We start from the raw sequence: 15,672 nt of genomic DNA, 5'->3' as shown, positions 1-15,672 counted from the left end.
TTCATAATCAGAACCTTCACAAACAGCTTCAGGGGAAAGAAATTCTGGGCGCGGGTCATTCCAAGGTTTGAAAGCATCTAGGGGCACTGAGATGCCGAGGGCAGGTGGCCTGAGATAGCTAATGTCACTGTGAACCATCTCACTAATCGCTTGACACGTCTCCACTCCCCAGCTCTACAGCCAATTAAGTAACAATAACATTCTTAGCATTTGCTCCTGAGATTTAACACAAAATAGAGACTTGGATAATGGGAGCCTTGGATACCGTCTTGGGGTTTCCAGGGCTGTGATAAAATACCATGACAAAAAGAAACTTGGAGAGAAAAGAGTTTATTTAGTTTACACTTTTGTATTGCTGTTCATCATCAAAGGAGGTCAGGACAGCAACTCAAACGGAGGCCGGAGCTGAGGCAGAGACCATGGAAGGATGCCACCGACTGGCTTGCTCCCCATGGCATGTTCAGCCTGCTTTCTTACAGAACCCAGGACCACCAGCCCAGGGGTGGCACTACCCACAATGGGCTGGACCCTCCCCCATCAATCACTAACTAAAAAAATGCTCTACAGGTTGGCCCACAGCCTGATCTTACGGAGCATTTTCTCAGCTGAGGTGTCCTTCTCTCAGGTAATGTGATAGCTTGTGTCAAGTTGATAGCTAGCCAGCACAGTTACTAACTTGGATGACAAAATGCCTTGGTACCCTCTCTCCTCGGGTAAAACTGAAAGAACGGCGAAGACCCTTAAATGATAAAGTACTAGGCTAATCCTAGAAGCTAAACTGCTTTGGATCAAATGCTTGCTGAGAATCCACACAGCCCCTCATCAAATGCTATGAGTGACCACACCACGGCCAGTGACCATGGACACTAACGATGACTTTGTTAAAAACTATGAGCTGGGTCTCTTCTCCTCTTGGTTTTCTCTTATGTTCCAAGGCCTCCTTGTCTAGACCCCTCCACTAGAGTTTTCAGTTCATCCCTTTCAGTGTACGGATTGAATGCTGATAAGAGCTAGAAAGGCTGGAGAGAAGGCTCCTCAGTCCAGAGCGACCGTTCTTCTTGAAGAGGACCAGGATTTGGCTCTCAGCACCCACATCAGTTAGATTACAATCGCTTGTAAATTCAGCTCCAAAGCATCTGGAGCTCTCTTCTGGGTTCCACAGTTTCTACACACATGTGCAGCACATAAATTCATGCAATCTCACACATGTACATAAATAAGAAAAAATAATTACATCCTGTTTATTTTTTTAAGATTTATTTATTAATTATGTATACAGTTTTTTTCCCTACATATATGCTGCAGACCAGAAGAGGGCACCAGATCTCATTACAGATGGTTGTGAGCCATCATGTGGTTGCTGGGAATTGAACTCAGGACCTCTGGAAAATCAGTCAGTGCTCTTAACCTCTGAGCCATCTCTTCAGCCCCTGATTATTTTTTTTTTAAGTCAGGAAAGAAACAAGTTGGAACCAACCTGGGAGGGCTTCTTTTCTGATACTGCTCATACCAGAAACATGGTTCCGACAGGTGAAAGGGGCTGGACACGTTACACCTAAATAAAGAAGGCCGCCACGAACAGCGCCCAAGGAGACTGGACAACGTTTCCTCAAAAAGACCCTTTAAAATCAAGATTAAGAAAAGCCTGTTCCTTATAGAGAAAGAGGACAGGGAAGCTGGAGATTAATGTAACCAGAATAGCATCTGCACTAACTGTTCAGCTGGACATGTGTCTACCCTTGCCCCATGAAAACTCAGAAAGCCAGAATTACTTTCTGGGGAGGACAAACGCAACATGGCTCCAGGCTGAGCATGGCCAGGGCAGACACCCGCTGGTATAGTGCTGACAGATACTTGAGACTTTACCAGCCCACCAGAGTGGGACCAGTGCTCTGGTTCAGATGGTCACCCCCATCACTAGTGTGTATCCCCTGTAACATGAGGGCCTGCTTGTTGGGTTTCTGTCCTGCCTGGTTCCTGCAGCCATTCAGACCCAAAGAAATCACACAGAGAGTCTATATTACTTATAAACTGATTGGCCCATTATCTCAGGCTTCTTGCTAACTCTTGTAACTTATATTAACCCATTGTTCTTATCTATATTAGCCACATGACTCAGTACCTTTTTCAGTGGGGCAGGTCACATCCTGCTTCTCCAGTGGTCTGGGCAGGACTGGGGAAAAGAGCTTTCTTCTTCCCAGAATTCTCCTGTTCTCATAGCCCCACCTCTACTTCCTGTCTGGTTGCTGGGCCAATCAGTGTTTACTTAAAACATGATTGACAGAATACAGACAATTCTCCCACACCAATCCCCCACACGTCAGAGTCAACCTCGATTGTCACATCTTTGATGGGCTCTTTTGACTCCAGTGGGGTCCCTTGATGTGCACGTCTACATACATAGATGTTGTTGGAATGCAGAGAGCAGTCCCTGGCGGATTTAAGGCTAGCAAGCAAACGGCAGCAGGATTTGGGTCCATGCTATTCAAAAGGCCTAAGCATCCAGCTTTCTCTGACCTGGCCTAGCCCTGGCGGCATTGCTGAGGCCCCCTCAGTCTGACAAACAGGGTGACTGACCTCTCTCCAGTCCCTGGGCCTCAGGAGTGACCAGAACTCCAGGCTGGACAAGGACAGCATCTTTTACACCTGAGTGCTCCATTTTCACAGGTGTCTCCCTCGCGAGCAGACCTGATCAGCCTCCCAAGTGAAGCTGAGGCAGCGTTGACTGTGACAAAGACCAACCAGATTGGGCCCAGCAGTCATTTCAGAATCTCCTTTTCAGTGACAGCTGAGGGGGCAATGGAAGATGGACAAAGCCATGCCCTGTGCACTCCCCAGGGGCAAGAAAGCCCTGAGGCTTATCCCCTCCCACACCCAGGAGTGGGCTGAGAACATTCCCAAAGAAACCAATGGTCACTGCAGAGGGACAAAGTCCTGGTCAGGCTGCTGGTCATTTGAAAAAGGCTGTCTGTGCACAGGGAATTTTGGATGAAAGAGGTAAGTACCTGCCTACACTACCTCCAGGCAGGTGGGGGCCTAGCTTACCGGAAATGCAGTGTGGGGGAACCATGGCTGGGGGTCCCAGGAAGCTTCGTCCTCCCCTGTGGGCCACCACATGGCAAAGCACACTTCCACAGGAGCTCTTGTATGTGCCTGAGAACAAATAAGTGTAACGTGTCCTTGGACCCTAGACCTTCCGGGGGTGAGGGACGCAACAAAACAGCCCAACAAGATAACTGAAAACTTAAAAGGAGGGGCTGCTTCTTCTGAGGGATCTGAGGGTTCAAACCTTAGTTTCATCTCTTTCTGCCCCAGGACCCCATTCTTACCTTGATCTGTGTTTTTGACAATGACAAGCAAGAGACCAAGTGGATTTAGTATAAGTGGGGCCTCGAGTCTGCTGCACCGTAGACCCTCACACCATCCAGTCCAACCCGTGCACTCCATTGTCATGGTGTGCCCATCAGTTCCCCCCAGCTTGTCTCTGCCCCAGGGGGTGCTCTATGGTGGCCTCATAGCCATGATGGCTATTGGTTGCTCCATTGATGTGGTTATAGTCCATTGGGCAAAAAGGAGATGGGGCCTGGTTGGAGGAAGTAGGCAGGTTCCTGGTGGTGTGCCTTTGAAGGATACGCCTCCTGCCCCCTCCCCTCTCTCTTTATGTCCCCTGGTTGTCGTGAAGTAAGATGAATGGCCTCCTCTGTCACGCCCTTTCATTACGATGCTTCACCTCACCACTGGCCCAAAAGCAATGGATCCAGTCAGTCCCAGATGGACACCTCTGAGCCCATGAGCCCAAATGTCGTTCCTTGTAGGTGTCCTCACAGGTTGTCACAGAGACAGTAGTAAAGTACTTTCCATCCTCCCACGGGACAAACATTCCTTTAAGATGCCCACGCTGAAAAACAAGCTTAACTCTATCAGCAGCAAATGCTGGAATAATGTCTTCCTGCAGGGTTGGTTGGTCGGATGAGCGGCAGCAGGACCCACCAGACTCGGCAGCGGTTGGACCTTGCTTCCCCAAGTAACTTTTTCTGAATTCATTTCAGCAAACCTAGTAATTATGCTGTTAGAGTCCCACATTTCCCTCATAATTTGTGCTCCTTATTCCATTTTGAGAAGCTTTTCCCAGTTGAAGCAGATGCAATGACACCATCAATTAAATTGTTCAAGCAAATGTTTATAGCTGTGAAAGAGATACTCATTTTGTATATCACGGTCAGACCCGTCATGAAGTTGCCAATGACATTGTTATTACAGAAAATATTACTGCCTAAAAATGCTCTCATAGAAACCGCTACAACACATAGCACAATAGTCTGCTACTGTGTAAAAGACCCACCAGTGTGCCTAAATCATCCTTTCAGATGGATCAGTGCTGACATTCTGCTTCCTGAGTGCAGGTATATGCCATCCTGTCTAGCTTCTAAAATATTGTTTTTAAAGATTTATTTATTTTTATGTGTTTGGGTATTTTGCCTGCATGTATGTGTACTACGTGTATATAGTACCAATATAGGCCAGAAGAGGGCATCAGATCCTGAAAAATAGAGTTGCTGATGATAGCCACCACGTGGTGCTGGGAACTGAACTGGGGTCCTCTGCAAATGTAGCCAGTGCTCTCCAGTCATCCCTTCAGTCCCTTTAAGAAAGGAGACTATTGCTTTACTCAAGTCTCTCTCCAGTTGAATTTGCCGTTATCTAGAACAGCAGAAAGTGGTCTTATATAAGCCCTGGAAATCATTTTTCTGTAAATTATCTCCCTCACAAGAATGCAAATATTTCCACTACTTTAGATTTAACCAGGATGCTATCTTTGCTACCTCTATAAAATAAAGGTTTTTTTTTCCCCAGTAGAAAGAAGTCATTCTTTCTCCAATTAAAAAGATATTTAAAATTTGTCAAAAGATAAAATAGTCAACCTTTTTTGTGTTTTGTTTATTTTGTTTTGTTTTTTAGGAAGTCTTGGCTAGCACTATCAACAGCAACCACCATATCAAGTGACAGGAACAGAGGGCACTGAACAGGGTTTCATGTTCTCTGGAAGCCAAGCTTGATCTCTTGGAGACTGTGCTGCTCTCTTCTGCTGCATCTTGAACACTATAAATCAGATCTAATCGCTCTTACGGCACTCAGTCGCTGTTCCCTCTGAGGATCTGGGAGCAATGAGAAAGGCGGAGCATGCATGTTGAATAGAGATGTTCCGCCTTTTGGACACACACAGAACCCACCGACTACCATTGCTGAATTACTCCAATCCTCAAAGTCACATCTCCACATACAAAGTCGAGCTCTGCAGAGGAACTGGCATAAAATGGCATAACAAGCCTAGTTTGGCCTGTGCTCCTTTTCCTTAACCTGAGGCCAGGGAGTCAAGATCACAGTCACCCTCAACAAACTTTTATGCTGTTATTGTTTTTCTTTAAATATTTACTTATGTGTACATGTGCATGCTTGTGTGAATTTATCTGCGCTACATGAGTCCAGGTGCCTGCGAAGTTCAGTTGTGCTGGACCTCATGGAACTGGGATTACAGGTAGTTGTAAGTAGTCTTGTAAGGCTGTAAGCCTTGTGCTGGGAACAGAATCAGTTCTCCGCAGAGCAGTGTTTTTAACCACTATACTACCTCCCCAGCCACGTTTATTTGGTGTCTAGAATGCAATTGAATCCTTTCAAGTGAAATGATTCGCAGTGTACAAGGTCCAGGTCCTCCTCGATCCTCCACCATTGTACTCACAACAGGAAGAGGCTTGCACAGTCGGAAGCTGCAGCTCACAGACAATCACAGGTAGGAAAATGACAGGAACTTCCTTTCTTTCAATTTCCAGTGCACAGTGTGGAACAGAACAGAGGAGAGAATGGAGACCTCTTGCCCCCAGGACCCAAAGAGCAGATACACAGGGCTTCCCACCCAAGAGGTGCTCTCTCTGGAGAGCAGGGCCCGGTACTTGCTCGCCTGCTCTAGCAGCCCAGGCTGTCACTCCATGTCAGAGTGGAGGAGCATAGCGAAGCAGCGCAGCAAGGGACAGGCCCCATGCCAAGTAGCTGAAGAACAAGCCAATATCCTCAGCTACGCAGCCTCATGTCCTGCCAAGAAGAGGCAAGATGGTGATGGCAGAGGACATATAGGAATCACACATTTCTACATCCGCACCAGGCTGGGGTCCCAGGGAAATGCAAGTCAAGTCCAAGGTGAAGAAAACACTGCAAACAGCAGCTGCAGCACCATGCTAAACACGGATGAGATCCACGGGGAGTCCCCGGCCACTCAGACCTACTGTTTACTGTTTATCCAGTGTCTGGCATGGATTGAAAAGTCAGAAAGTATGTAGAGACCTGCTCTGCAATCAACATTCTGCGCTCAGAATGTTCTACAGTCTTACTTCCCTCTTCTGCAGCGTCTTGGATATTACCTAAATTAGCTCTAATTGCTTTAGTGTATATTATTTCAGTGTATATTATTCTTGTGTTTCTGAGGGTGATCAGAAGGTCAAATGTGAAACATGTTGAATCGAGATGCTTCGTTCACAGACACAAAACCTATCAACTGTAACTGTGGGATGCCCCAGTAGTGTGAGTCCACAGGCTCCAGCAATGGACAGTCAGGGGCATGCAATGCACACAAGGACTCTGCCAGAGAATTTCCAGATGAAGACGTATACAACCCATGAAAAGAGACGATAAACAGAAACTCAATAGCAACAGAAATCCAAGACCTGAAAACTCTATCACAGTGTCTGATGTAAAAGCATGCAGGCAGCTGGGTGTGATGTGCACTCAGGGGGCTGAGGCAGGTGGGTCTCAAGTTCAAAGCCAGTTTAGGACACAAACTGGGATCCTGTGTTTGTTTGTTTGATCGTTTAATTCAATTAAAAGTTAAAATGTATTGGCAAAGCTTCTGGGCACTGTAAAATTTGAAGTGACCAGAAGTAATCCAAAACTAAGCAACAAAAGAGTTGTTTTAAAGATGAGGAATAATATACAAAGAGTGCCTGGGACCAAGTGGTAAGACATATGTAAACAGAATCCCAGCAGGGGTAAAAGAAAGTAAAGGTGACATTGTAGGAATTATTAATCTTTTCTCAAATTTAATCCCCCAAAACCCCACAGATTTCAAAGTTTAATAAACCCAAGCAGTAGGATAAATGCAAAGAAAATGCATCCAGGCAGAAATCATCAAGAAGGAAAGAAAGGAAGGAAGAAAGGAAGGAAGGAAGGAAGGAAGGAAGGAAGGAAGGAAGGAAGGAAGGAAGAAAAAAAGGAAGAAAAGAAAAAGAAAACTCTCAGATGCAGCCAGAGAAAAAGAAAAACCCATTATACACACAAGGGAAGGGAAGCTGGGGAGACAAAAGATATGATTCTTGACATAGTGAAAACATCCTAAAAACAGGAAGGCAGAGGGAACACATTTTACTTTCTTTTTCTTTCTTTGCAGTACTAGAACTTGAACCCAGGGCTTCATACATGCCAGGGAAGTGCTCTCCCAATCAGCTGTATTCTAAGTACAGAGAGAAGACATTTCCACACACAGAAACTGAGTGAGCCCATTTCTGGTGTGCATCTGTTGAGAGAAATGCTTTAGGCCAAACTGGAAGCCATACAACACCAGATAAAGAAGGTCATGAGGGAATGGAATTATTAGTATGTATGCTCTTCCTCTCCTTAATTTTCTCAAAGAAAATTTGAAATCAAAATAATAGTGCATTATAAAGCTCATAAAACAAATACATGCAAATTATATGCAACAATAGCACAAAGGACAAGAGGGAAATGGAGTAAATGTTGAAGTCTTTATCCTAAACATCAAATAGTATAGAATAACTTCAAAGAACAATCTCTAAAAGAACAACAGAGAATAACATAGCTAAAAAAAACCTTGGAAGAAGATAAATTCTTAAAATGTTTAAGTCAGTTACTCCAAAAGGATGAGGGGAAAAGTAACAATTGTCAAATATCAAACAGACAAGTAGGAATAATTAACAAAGTTATAGGTAGACTTAAACCCAGTGACATCAATAACTGCATTAAATATAAATAGTCCAAATAGTCCAATTAAAAGAGCATGGCAGTCTGGATAAAAAAATAACCAAAGCTTCCTGTGCTTGTTTAACAGTTTCACAAAATCCTTACTTTGCCAGGATAATGGGTGCTGATCAGGTGGGGCTGAAGACCTAGGGATTAATAAGAAACCAGATGGGTGGGGTGGTGCACATCTTTAATCCCAGCACTTGGGAGGCAGAAGTAGGTAGATCTCTGTGAGTTTGAGAACAGCCCGGTTTACAGAGGGAGTTCCAGGACAGCCTGGGCTACACAGAGAAACTCTAACTTGAAAAACTAAACCCCTCCCAAAAAGAAGAAAAAGAAGAAACCAGCACCACTGGGGGGAAGTCTTCTGGAAAGTGTTTCCTCAGGGTCAGCACACAGAAGCTGTGCTCCAGAAGTGGCCAAGGTTGTACTTCCTGTTGGTAGCTGAACTTGGTAGTGTAGTGTGAGAGTCACCCAGGTGGTACTGGTTTTGAAGGCATGAAGGGGTCATGGAGAGCAGCTGAGGCTTAGCACTGTGTGACAGGGCTGGGGTCTCTGAAGAGAGTCAGAGAGAGGTTACTGGTGAAAGTACAGCCCAGTTGCACCAAGGGATCCCAGCATTTTTGGAGATACCAGTACCATAGGGTGACCACCAGGAACATCAGCAGCAATGGAGTGGAGCCAGATATCGTCTAGGAGACAAGCTGTGTGTGCTGCATAGGGAAGGGCTGCCGAGTGACCCAAGCCCCTTGGAGGAGTCCAGAAGATTGCGAGTGAATCCCAGACAACTGCACATTGAGTTACACTGTCGGAGTTTAGTATTGCTTGGTTCGGATGGTGACTATGCCCTGGTTCTTCCCTGTTGAGAAACGTATTTAATTTTGATTTTTATAGAAGCCCACAACTGAAAGACTTTGAACTTTTCAAAGAGATTTTGGGGTTTTAAAGAGATTGGATAATTTTTTTTTTGGAGACAGGGTTTCTCTGTAGTTTTTGGTGCCTGTTCTGGAACTAGCTCTTATAGATCAGGTTGGCCTCAAGCTCACAGAGATTTGCCTGCCTCTGCCTCCCGAGTGCAGGGATTAAAGGTGTGTGCCACCGCCACCCAGCAAGATTGGATATTTTAAAGAGATTAAATTTTTCAAGTGTTTGAATTTGTAAAGACTGGGACTTTTAAACTTATTTATAAATGTTTTATATCGTGACATTAATAGTAACATGCCATTTTGGGGATAAATGAGATAGGAAAGGTTCTAGTTCAAAGATGACGTGTTTGTGTGTCATGTTGACTGGTGGCTAGTTGTGCTGACTAGTTTTTATTAAGTAGACACAAACTAGAGTCATCAGTGAGGAGGGAGCCTCAACTGAGAAAGTCTCCATAGGTTGGGCTGTAGGCAAGCCTGTAGGCCATTTTCTTAATTACGGATTAATGGAAGAAGGTCCAGTCCATTGTGGGTGGTGCCATTTCTGGGCTGGTGGTCCTGGGTTCTATAAGAATGCAGAATGAGCAAACCAGTAAGCAGCACTCTCCACGGCCTCCTGCAGTTCCTGCACTCACTGCTTTTGATGGTGAACCATTATAAGGGAACTGTGAGTGACATAAACCCTTTCCTTCCCAAGTTACTTTTGGCCATGGTGTTTTACCACAACAAGACTAACCCTAAGAAAGACAATGTGATAGATCCATGTCTCCCGTGAACATGGACACAGAAATTCTGAGCACAGTAATGGTAATTGACGCACTATGGAAAAGTATAGCTTAGCCTAGGAATACAAGGTTAGTTCAAGCACTGCAACTCAGTTATCCTAACTCATCATGCTAACAAGATAGAGGAGAGATAACCCTGTGATGATCTTAAATGCAGCACCAGCACTTGTGAAACTTCAGCACACATCTGTAAGAATTTGGGGGAAGTTCCTGACTCGGTGAAGCATCTCTATAGAAAACCTACATCTCATGTCATTCAGTGAGGGGGTGTGTTCCCCTTAAGATCAAGAACAAGACAATGGCTCTGCTCTCTGCTCTTTTCAGCCCTGAGCTGGAGGACCCAGTCAAAAGAACAAGGCAAGAAAAAGAAAGATTAGAAAGAATGGAAAACTGACTTTATTCACAGATATGTGACCAGGTTGGCAGTTTTGATTAGTTGGGATTTGTTTTGTTTGCGACACGACCTTGCTATGCAGCCCTTGCTGGCCTAGAGGTCATTTTATAAACCAGGCTGGCCTCAGATTTGTGGTAATTCTGCTGTCTCCACGTTCCAAGTGCTGAGGTACCAGGTGTGTACCACCGCACCCTGATGAAGATGTAACTACAACCAGAAAACCCCAAGGCACAGCCAAAAGAAAGCCGCAGCACAGTATTAGGACTAGTAAGTGATTCTAGCAGTTGTGGGCTACAGTTACAAAAACAAGTATATTCCTAAATATTCATGACAAATAATTATAAAATTAACATACTTAGGAGTCTTAATGGTGGGCTGTCCTGGTTCTGTCTGTGGGGGAGCTGCACTGTGTTGATAACACATTAAGACTCAACACTTTTTAACATGTTCTTGTCAAGTGTCTTTGAGTTCAAAGACAACTCTCAAACTTTCAGCAGACTTTTTGGTGGCAGAAACGGACAAGCTGACTTTAAAAGATATATAGAGATGCAAAAAACATAGAGAAGCCAGTACTGATTTTCGGAAGAGAAAGGTCAAAAGTTTTTGACGTGTGACCTGTGAAGTCTCTCCGCGAAGCTACAATAACAAGACCCAAGGCACATGCAGCTCCTGGGCCTGACTGGAACCTAGACACACACCCACCTTCGTTCCCCAAACAGATTTTTGACAGAGTCAATAAAGGAAACACTCTTAAACAAATAGTTCTAGGACAACAGGGTAGTCCTACAGAAAAAATAACTCTTATGTCCAGCTCGCCACACACATGGCAATGAATGTAAGCTCGATCTGAGACCTGGACTCAACTGCAGCTTCTGGGACTGGACATGGGAAAGTAGCTTCATGACCTCACTGAGGACTTTGAAGAACACAGGAAGCTGTCTCCATGAAAGAAAAACAAATGAGGCAAGTATGATTTTATCAAACATAAACTCTTCTGCCCAACAAGAGACTGTTTACTTCCATTTCTTGTCAGGATGGAGCCACAGGGCCCAGGCTCAATTCTCCTGCCCACTACACTGATTCCTGGGGCCCAGTCCTGCCACAGATCACTAAGGCCTTCGGTGGAACGGGCTGCCTTGGGGGCGCTATCTGGGGTCAGGGCCTTTGATTCAAACATTGAGGTTGGAGAACCAGCTGGGCCTGACTCCTAACTGCATCTTTGGGGTGGTCATGTCTGTGGATTTAAAGTTCCAAACGCAGGTCTCTTTCACCTGGCAAACCAGTCCATTGCTGGGGACTCCTTTCCCACTCTGTAGAGCGTTTAACCAGGCTACCCAATGGCCACCCCCAGGTTCTTCTGAGGTACTCAGCTCCTCCTTGCTTGCCTCGGATGCAGAGGTCTCCTGTCAAGCCCTGGCTCCAGCTGCTCTGCCCGGCTCAGCGTTACTATTTTTGGCTGTAACCTAAGCAGCTGCCCATTAAAATTCCATTAGTTTCGAAGGCTGGAGCTGCAGTTGATATTTCTAATTATTGTGAAATTAAAATTGTCTCTGTAATTTAATGATAATTGCACGAGATGCCAGCTGGTGCCCCAGGGAGATGCCCTGTTCCTGAGCAGAACTTGGAAGGTCTCTTGAAAGTTTTTTGAATAAGAAAGCAGGAAGGGGAGGAGGGGGCCGGCACACAGTTGGAATCTAAATTTCCAGCGTCAATAGGCAGCGGAGAACCCAGACTTCTGAGGAGGCAGCCTGGCTCCCAGAATAGGTAGGCTGTAGTGAGAGGTTGGCACCAGTCCCCTCCAGCGCTGGGAATAGGATTGAATAAAAGGGGGAAGACCCCATGGGTTAATACATTACAATCGAAACCTACAGGAATTAAGAAACACATTCAGGTGTGACATAGTGGGGAAAGTTCTAGAAGCTTACAGAAGCTCTTTCTGGGACAGGCCTTGCATTTAATAGGTTGTTTTTTGTTTGTTTGTTTTAATTTGTTGTTGTTGTTGTGTAGTGGGTCTCCATGGAATGCATCCTGGAGCCAATTCTGCTTGATTAGGCCTCCCTCGCAGTCAGGCCTGGAGGACTGAGCTAAGGAAACAGTGGCTGGCCCTGGTGCTCCCTGCCATCTCCTACCTGCTTCTGCCTTCCCAGTGTAGAGATTAAAGGCCTGTGCCACAATGAACAGCATTAATTTGTAGCTATTTTTTTTCTCAGTTTTTCAAGACAGGGTTTCTCTGTGTAACTTTGGAACCTGCCTTGGAACTCGTGCTGTAGACCAGGCTGGTCTCGAACTCAGAGTTCACCTGCCTCTGCCTTCTGAGTGCTGGGATTAGAGGTGTCACTTTGTAGCTTTTTGATGCTATATAAATGGGCTTTACCTACCCCCTACTGCTCTGGTTATTATTACTAATACAAAAAAGGGAAGTTTACATATTCCTCCCTTATTAATTCTAAGCACTTTAAAAACCTTTTTCTGAGATAATCATCCCATCTCCTTTTCTAATATCTCTAAGCAAAGTTGTACCAGTCACCAACAGTGGGTCTCTTCCTGTCTCATGTTGGACTTCTTAAGGAAATGTACTTGTATATGGTGCCTGCTATCTGTTAAAATTCTATTTATTTATCATTATTTTCATTATATTTTTTTCTTTTTTCCTTTCATGTGCTACCTGCATGTCCCTTTCTCTTTCTTTTCTTTCTTTCTTTTTTGTTTTTTTTTTTTTTGAAACAAGGTCTTGCAGCCCTGCCTGGTCTTAAGTTCACAGAAAACTTTCTACATAAACCTCCTGAGTGCTGGAGTTCCAGGCATGAGACACCAGCTCTGCTCATGAATGTCTCAGATGAGGCTGGAGACCACTTCTCTGTCAAGTTCCTTGTGATGGAATGGAAAGTGTGTGTGCAAGGCTCTTGTCATGCCTGCATGTTGGGCTGAGTGAGGAAAGGCATGTGTGCAGTGGTGTGTGTTGTAATAAAATACAGTTTATAGAGATTCCTTGAAAGAACGCTGGCAGGCCAGGGTACCTGGTATATTCCTGAGAAATGAACGAGGCCAGCTCTGCAAAAGAAACAGTGGCAGCATTTGTTACTGGTGGTAAAATTCACACTTTCCTGTAAGAGTCAGACTCTGGAAATATTGCTCTGACTACCATGGGCTTGGGACTTTCCACCTGAGGACTTCCTACTGAGACTGTCTGCTTTGGGATAATGTTCTTGTACCCTGTAAAGATTTGTCATTTGTATTGGTTTAATAAAACACTGATTGGCTAGTGCCAGGCAAGAAGTATAGGCGGGGTTACCACGCTATAAGAATTTTGGGAAGAGGAAAACCTCAGTCTGTAGTTATCACCCAGAAGCAGAGGAAGCAAGATGAGAATGCCTCACTGAGAAAAGGTACCAAGTCATGTGGCTAAACATGGACAAGAATTATGGGTTTATTTAAGTTGTAAGAGCTAGCTAATGATAAGTCTGAGCTAACAGGCCAAATGGTTTATAATATAATATAAGCCTCTGTGTGTTTCTTTGGGACTGAATGCTGTGGGACCAGGCAGGACAGAAACTTCCATCTACAATTCTTAGTGACTGGACAAAGGTGACTCTCTGGTATCTGATTGGTGACATGTTGTAACACTAGGAATACTTGTATCACTCTAGGCACAATATTTTCCAAAAATGTTTCCAAATGCCTTCTGGGTACATAAACACAGAAGGATAAAGAGCCAGTGAGGCATAAGATGAGACACAAGGAAAGGTTGGGGCTTTGGGGGAGGTGGCTGAATGGAGGAACATTTGCCTAGTATGCAGGAGACCCTGGGTTCAATCCCCAGGTCCAGAAAAAAAAACAAAAACAAACCCTATCCCTCCTCTCCTCAAGTTTGAGGTAGGACAAAATCAAAGCAGCCACACTGAATTGTTCTTTAAATATCTCTTTTTTACAGGTAACTTCTTGTGAGGTTGGACTTTCTGAATAGAATCCTGCATTTAACAACCAAAAACTCTGCTGGCAGGTGAGTACACAGGTACCTGAGGAACCCTTGCTGGTTCCTGTAAGCCAGAGATTTATACAAATATAAAACAATGCCACTTTTCTTGCTGAAACCTTGTTTTGGAAAATACATTTTAATACAACTGGTCCTGATAGTAATATTTAATGGGTTTATTGTTCTGAAATAAATAACATTTTATATGTCTAAAGTTTTTAAAAATTATTTTATGTGCATTGGTATTTTGCCATAGGTGTTGGATCCCCTGGAACTGAAATTATAGACAGTTGTGAGCTGCCATATGGGTGCTGGGAATTGAACCCTGGTCTTATGAAAGAGCAGTTAGTGCTCTTAACCACGGAGCCATCTCTCCAGCCCCTACAGTTTAATTTTTAAATAAGGTTTTCTAGAGGTACTGGTGTTGCTGGTTGGAACTCTTTAAAGTTTTCTGGAATCCATTGCTGGTCACTTTTCTTAGTGACTAGGGTCCCCAGAGCTCTCCCATGCTCAGATGACATGCTGAGCCACCGTGCTGAGGTGCCGTGTGAGTGTGGAGCTGCTGCATGGAAAGGAACATCTCCTCAGATGATCACTGATGAGGCTGTCACAATCCCCTTAGACACTGTGGGAGTCGAGGCTCTTCCCGGTCTTTGAGTCCATCAGACTCCCGGCCAGGTCCACATGTGGTGATGTCTATCAGTTACTTCCCTGCTGCCGTTATAAACCACCATGACCGAAGCCACCTATAGAAGGAAGAGTTTGTTTGGACTTATAGTTCCAGAGGGATGAGAGTCCATCATCATCATAGCAGGGAAGAAGAGCAGCAGACAGGCATGGTAGCAGGGACAGCTGAGAGCTCCTATCTTGAACCACAAGCAGGAACCACAAGTACAGAGCTCACTAGGAATCACACAAGTCTTTTAAATTCTCCCAGCCTGCCTCCAGTGGCACCTCATCCAGCAAGGTCACACGCTGAAGCTGCCCCAAACAGTGCCACCACCTGGAGACTGAGTATTCAAATGTCTGAGAATACAGGTGACATTTCTCATTAGTATCACCACAGGAGGTAACCTGAAGGCTCCCAATGTGCCTGCAGGCTACGGAGAACATCTTCCCACCTTTGATCCCATTCTTTGTTTCACATGAATTTAAACATAATTTTGTCATTTCAAAACAAAACCTGCAGTTCTGCTAGAAACATAGTGGGGTCAAGTGACTAAAATGGGAAGGCCGGAGCGTCTGTGGTGCACTCAGCGCCGGAGCTTCTGTGGTGCACTCCTCTCCCACACTCGGGGACCGTTTCACACCCTTCAGTGACGCGGTGTATCTTCGCCAGTCTTTCTCCGTCTTTCTGGCTAGATCCATTCCTGGGCAGTCTACTACCCTGGTTTCAATTGAGTGGACTCCTTTCTCATTGTCAATTTTAATACTTTTAGGTTGATACCCCTGGACCCAGCAATACCACTCTTGGGAATATACCCAAGAGAGGCCCTATAATACAACAAAAGTATATGCTCAACTATGTTCATAGCAGCATTGTTTGTAATAGCCAGAACCTGGAAACAACCT

This window comes from Microtus ochrogaster, unplaced genomic scaffold (assembly GCF_000317375.1).
Source record: "Microtus ochrogaster isolate Prairie Vole_2 unplaced genomic scaffold, MicOch1.0 UNK5, whole genome shotgun sequence".
Taxonomy (NCBI): domain Eukaryota; kingdom Metazoa; phylum Chordata; class Mammalia; order Rodentia; family Cricetidae; genus Microtus; species Microtus ochrogaster.
The sequence above is the reverse complement of the archived record's forward strand: the minus strand, read 5'-3'. Positions refer to the sequence as shown.